Source organism: Lolium rigidum, chromosome 2, assembly GCF_022539505.1.
Source record: "Lolium rigidum isolate FL_2022 chromosome 2, APGP_CSIRO_Lrig_0.1, whole genome shotgun sequence".
Lineage (NCBI taxonomy): Eukaryota > Viridiplantae > Streptophyta > Magnoliopsida > Poales > Poaceae > Lolium > Lolium rigidum.
Genome location: NC_061509.1, coordinates 235,807,523 through 235,814,271, shown reverse-complemented (window position 1 = coordinate 235,814,271; position 6,749 = coordinate 235,807,523). Strand labels below are relative to the sequence as shown.

Sequence of the window (6,749 nt, the reverse complement as noted above, 5' to 3'; positions counted from 1 at the left end):
CACACGAGGCTCGCCACGTCTTAAGCGGGCCGGCCCATTAAGTTTGTGGGCCGGGCCAGCTGACTTAGTTTGACCGGTCAACTATATAGCCGGGCTGGTCCATTAGTTACGTGGGCCGGGCCTAACCTCTAAGGTTGATCGGTCAAAACTTTAATGGGCCGGCCCACTAAGCATGTGGGCCGGGCCGAATGCACTCGTTTGACCGGTCAACGAGCAAAAGGGCCGGCCCACAAGACATGTGGGACCCACTTTCCTGGTATCGGGCCGGCCCATTTACAAAGTGGGGTCCACATTAAAGCAAGCGGGCCGACCCAAGAAGTTAGTGGGCCGGCCCAATTAGCATGTGGGTCCCACTTTCCTCGCTATCGGACCGGCCCATTTAGTACGTGGGGTCCACATTAGATCAAATGGGCCGGCCCAACAAGCCGTGGGCCGGCCAAAAGCACCGGTGGGTCCCACTTTCCAGCTAAAGGGTCGGCCCATTTAGTACGTGGGGTCCACCATATAGCAAGTGGGCCGGCCCAACAAGATAGTGGGCCGGCCAAAACACAGGTGGGTCCCACTTTCCAGTTAAAGGGCTGGCCCATTTAGTATGTGGGGTCCACCATATAGCAAGTGGGCCGGCCCAACAAGATAGTGGGCCGGGCCAAAACACTGGTGGGTCCCACTATCCTGTTAAAGGGCCGGCCCATTTAGTATGTGGGGTCCACCGTATAGCAAGTGGGCCGGCCCAACACGCTAGTGGGCCGGGCCAAAAGCACAGGTGGGTCCCACTTTCCTGTCAAAGGGCCGGCCCATTTAGTATGTGGGGTCCACCATATAGCAAGTGGGCCGGCCCAACATGCTAGTGGGCCGGGCCAAAAACAAGGTGGGTCCCACTTTCGTCTTACAGGGCCGGCCCATTTAGTATGTGGGGACCACCACAAAAGCAATTGGGCTGGCCCAACTAGTTAGTGGGCCGGCCCAGTAGTCGGTGGGGTCCACCTTAAAGCAAGTGGGCCGGACCAATAAAAGTGCGGGGTCCACAGTAAATCAAGTGGGCTGGCCCAATAAGTAAGTGGGCCAGCCCGTTTAGTTGCTGTTTATATGCCGGCGTAAAAGGCGCTTTAGGATTTTGCGGGCCGGCACGTATGTGATTTCGCTTAATTGGGCCGTTTAAGGGATGGGAATTCGTGATTTAGATACTGAGAATATTTACGCAGCATTGATTTCTGTCGGATAGCCTCACTTACCACAAGCACCAAAGAAAAAATGCGCGAAAGAACTATAAAAACTAACTAAATATTACATCAGCTGCAAGGCTTTGAAAAAATATTACGGAACCCGAGAGAAATTGAATGGTAATTAAACCTAGCAATACAATGAAGCGATCCGGCAATCTTTTAAGTTGTCCATGCAGCACCTATATCCGAAACAAAGACATTACAAGTTAAGACAACGAACAATGGAAACGCAAAGACACCGCAATATTGTTTGCCAAAGAATTTGGAACTCATCATTTCGTCGTTATAACAAGATCATTGTAATGCGCACAATAAGCAAACAAAGAGTGCATGCCGCATACCAACGACCAATATAACGAGCATGTTAGAATGAAACAGACAGACTTACTACTCGTCGAGTCCCATGCAAACCAACATGTTCGGGGAGTACAAAATTGGCATGAACAACATAGTAGCAGGCTATAAATTTTGTAACAAGGACCGAGCAAGATGAAGTTATGATGGCTACATCTACAGAGCAGGGAATGTAAACCAAAAATAGAAGTTACGATGGCAAAAGCTAAAGAGGAGGGAATGTGAACCAACATGTGCCAAGTGCAATTACTTCATTTTGGCCGTGAACTAAATAATACTCCCGAACTTATAGTGAAGGGGATGCAAATCAAGATGTTTCGGGATATAAACTTGTAATGAGCAACACATAGAGGATAGTTAATGCTGGAGCTTAGGATGGACCGGATACGTAATATAGTGGGATCACCCGTGAACTTGTATAAGAGGGAATGCAAACCAATATGTTCAGCTTTCCATATGTGAGCGTCATGCCAAGTCAGAGAAACAAGTCAATAATGCAGCTTTTGAAGAACAAGATGGCACGCAAAATTATTATCTAGTAGTATGACAAGTATATTTGTACTACGAGGCTAGATAGCAGAGTGATAGCATGCCAAACTAAGTCCTTACTTTGTTAGCTTACAATGAACTAGATACAAAACAATGGCATCACCTGTAGTACAGGGAATGCAAGCCAACATGTTCATGGAGTAAAAAATTGGCACAAACAACATAGTAGCAGGCCATAATTTTTGTAACAACGACCGAGCAAGATAAAGTTATGATGGCTAGATCTACGGAGCAGGGAATGTAAACCAAATATAGAAGTTACGATGCCAAAAGCTATAGAGCAGGGAATGCGAACCAACATGTGCAATTACTTAAAATTGGCCATGAACTAAATAATAGCAGGATGTTACTATAATACCTATAATTTTTGTAACAACGACTGAGCAAGATAGAAGTTATGATGGCTACATCTACAGAGCAGGGAATGCAAACCAAAATGTTCAATCGCTTAAAGTTAGCAATGAAGTAGAAAATAGCAAGGTGTTAAGGTCATAACTAGGAATGAACTAAAAGAGCTTCAGACAAACAAGCATCTGAACCCAGAACATGGCGCTAAAACAAGGGACTTACATTAGGAGAAGCACTCGTGGGAGTCACAGCAGATCTTCCCGGGGTTGATAGATCCGGTGATGAAGTACGCTACATGTGCTACTTGGGGTTGGAGAGACGGCCATTACACTTCATGGTTACTCATCTCATCTGCAAAAACGTAACGGCGCGTCGTTAGCACAAACAGGTTCCCCCAAGATTAAACAAGAACTTGCAGGCAAGCAATAGAAAAGCGACAGTAGAAGAGTTTAGATCGTGCACGGCGCCGGTGAAGCAGATCCGGTTAATGCACAGTGGTGTCGGTGAGCTAGATCCGATGCGGTGGACGACGGATCCGGCGAAGCGGCTCCGGTTGGGTGGACGATACCGCCGCTGAAACGACTGCGGTAGACTGCTGGATGAGTATATGGTTTCGAGGTTCGGCGGGGATGATCCGGTCCGGTTGATGACGGCGTCGATGAAGCGGCTCCGGCAGACAGCCGGATGACGAGGATCGCGAGGCCTCGGGTAGGCCGGGGAAGTCCGGCGGGGATGTTCCGGTGCGGTGGCCGTGGAGGTGGGAGAGAGAGGGACTTGGGAAGTTCCGGTGGGTGGTCTCAGAGGAGAGAGTGAGGGAAATGAATTTTTTTCGGGGGGTTTCCGGAGCTAGAGAGGTGGTGATCGAAAAAAATGACGGGTAGACCCCCCACCAACCGACTTATACATGGACATTGTTGTCATCTTTACGAGGGTAGAATGGGAAGTTAGAAGCGTGTGAAATATTTGTATTTTTCGGGCGGGAAGTTTTGCCGCTGGAATGAGATTTCGAATTTGGCCACGGTCCAAGTACTAAGTAATACAAAAATATGAGACCGTACTAGTACGGCCAAATGTCACATCAATTCATCATCACGTTGAAAATCGGTTAGCACGATCATAATTATTGGCCGTTGGCACATCGGTTCTCCAACGCTTGATCCAACGGTCAAAGTTCCTTTTTTTAAGAGAACGGTCAAAATTCATTGGATTCGCTCGGGAACCGCGCGCGCCAAAACGAGTCTGACGAAGATGTTTCTAGAGTTCTCAGAGCAAGTACAATAAGGTACACTCAGCTGGCTATAAGAGATAAAATATTATATGTTTGCTTAGTTGGAGGAGAGAGATTAGGAGAGAGAAGAGAAGTGGGCTAGTACTATCTAATAGCCAGCTCTACACGTGCTCCTAGGCACTATGTGAGACTAAAAGATGGGCCATGTATTGTTAAAGTACTCCGTACTAGACTTTTATAGTTTACTATTGTACATGCTAGCTATAAGTTGACTACCGGCTGCACTATTGTTCTTGCTCTCACGGACGCGCCTTGGCGATACATTGAATGCAAATCTTGCAAGGTCAAAAAAAAATGCAAATCTTGCAGGATCGTATGTGGCTGCTATGAGCTGAAGTACTCCATGAAACCATGAACATACATGTAGATGGGAATCCCATGTAGACGATCTGAAGAACGACCCGCTGCATCTTTCACAAATCCATCTACATGACATGATAAACTTTAATTAAGAAGCAGCCACGTAACAATTATTGCCCAAAATCTAACGGGTTCGACAATAAGTTGGTAATTCTCTATTATATATAAACACCAAAAAAATATAGCAAGTAAGAAAGGAGTGTCAATGCCACCAGGACTTACAAAAAAAGGGAATTAGCACTTCGTAATCTCTTTGTTTTTACACATACCTTCTGCTCAGGAATCCAGGGCCTAGGGTCACATCAAGTCATAATCAGAAACCAAAGTCGGTTCCCATGTTCTCCAATTCAAAACGCGTACAAAATATTTCAGTGTGTGAAATAATTGTATTCGATAGGCATGAGGTATATGCTACAGTGTTGAGATTTTGAATTAGACGGTTGTTAAGCTATTGATTATATGGAGTCGAAATTTGGTAGCATACATAAGTATCTTTGTTCACAACTCGCCTGTACAGAAGCAGGAACAGCTGTTGTGTTGCAGCACAACACAAAGGAGAAGCACTGTTCCGTTCATTGCAAACTAAATTCCTAGACATACATTGTGTTGTGTCTTGTGCATCTGTGAAGTTTCATCCAAAAATATGTCAAAATGTGGCCTACACAAAAAGAACAAATGATCTGTAAATAGTACATGACACTATTTACGTACGTCTTCTCTTTTTTACACAGGCCACATTTTGACATATTTTTGGATGAAACTTCACAGATGCACAAGACACAACACAATGTATGTCTAGAATTTTAGTTTGCATTTTTTGGAAACTTGGAAGTGTCACAACAAAAAATGGGGTGCGGGCGCAACTAGTTGCAAATGAGAGTTTCCCACTCAATACGGCGATGAATGAACCAGACCAGTTGACAAGCTTCTAGACCTGGGCTATATGTAGAAAGCTGGAAATCAATGGATCACATAAAATCATCAGTGTCAAGCTTTAATGCACTAGCCAACGCGACCAAAAGTCCGAACTTGAGACTATGGGCTCTGATACCATGTCAAGCTTCATCCACGAGCCAACGGAACCACAAGTCAGAACTGATGGAAAGGGCTAGGCAATCCACTTATAATATTAACAATCAGCAGGGTTCCGGTTCAAAAAAAAATCCACATCACAACAAGGAAACGACCACCAAGATCATAGCAATTGCAGATAAATGCACCTACGAAATATGCTCAGACTAAGGAACCATTTTACAAGACGAAGGTAATGACCTGTCACTGTCCCCGTTCATCTCCAATTATCTAGCAGATACTCTTCTTACTACTTACTAGCATTCCTAACCTGCTCCAGTAGGGCCTCCTTCCGTGCTGCTATCGTTCTAAAATTGTCGACTTCTAGTCTTAGCGCAGCTGATGCAGCTCGTTCTACTTGGAGTTGCTCCTCTAGAACTTGAGCATGCAAATACTTTGACTTGGACATGGACTTGCACTTCAGCGAGTCCAGCATTCCGTAAGAAAGTGTTTTTGGCAATGCCTTTCTTTTTATTGCCATAGAAAATGCCTTCACACATTCTTCATCGGTTTTTTCCAGACCGTTTTTACCGGGTTTTGCCATCTCTAATTTCATATCTTCCTGCAAAAAATTCAGTTCGTACACATGTGTAAACATGATAGTTACTACGAGAGAAACTTGCCGATAGTAGATTTATCATGTGTATGACCTACTTTTATTCCTACGAGTTTGGCATGTCCGATTCACATCACATGAATTTTAATAAACATATATAATATCATATTGACGTGTACTTTACTACTCCTACAAGTTGGGATGTGAGTCGTCACAAAATTTCAATCTTTGAGAAGACTTACAAGAACACTCGTGCGACTTCTCCAATCACTTCAAGTTTGTTCTTCTGGCATGCTTCAAAAATCTCTGGCAGAGTCATCTCTTTGTTTGGTTCCCTTTTACTTGCATTATGTAACATCTGCATTTTAGTACTACCATTTATAAATCGAATAACGTGGTTGAAATGGAGGATCATAATATAAGCTGCACACTGGTGTATATACTCTGCATGATCTTTTACTAAAATATTTCTAAATAGCAGGTATAAAACAACATGTCCTTACTTTTTGCCGAATGTGCACTATAAGGTTACGAGATCCCGTACGGCTAGGTAAAAGTAGTTTACCGCGGTTTTTCTGATTCTGTTTAGCCAAATTCTGCAAAAAGGAGACTAGTGAGACACTGCTATAAATAAGAATCCAAGATGTGATCTGGTCTCAGTCTTACAAATCATACCATATTCTTTGGATCAGACCAGTGCTTCACAAGATCTCCCCACTGTTTGTCAGTCATTTGCTTAAAAGGAGATATAGTTGGAACACTCCCAGTAATCTTTCCGGTGAAGTATTTCTTCTTTAGCCTCGCTGCGATATCGGCGCAGCATGATCCGAGAATAGACTCGTTGAGAACATGCTTTACTTCCTCTTGGTCCTCATCGAACTCGAACCTTAACTGTTCACAACAATATAAACCGTTGGTGCGATATACATAGAGCCAACAACAAGCTAGAAGGAACGGGACGTGCCAATGTGGTATACTAGTATGAGTAACATTACCAAGA

At 44.2% G+C, this 6,749-nt stretch overlaps 1 long non-coding RNA gene across 1 annotated transcript; it reads right to left on the bottom strand.

Moving 5' to 3' along the window:
- Positions 1-6,019: 6,019 nt before the first annotated feature.
- On the bottom strand, positions 6,020-6,460 carry LOC124689401. The gene is made up of 3 exons (XR_006998725.1): positions 6,425-6,460; positions 6,253-6,345; positions 6,020-6,107 (listed from the first exon to the last, which is right to left on the bottom strand). It is a non-coding gene; the product is annotated as an uncharacterized LOC124689401 (long non-coding RNA).
- Between the last annotated feature and the right edge of the window lie 289 nt (positions 6,461-6,749).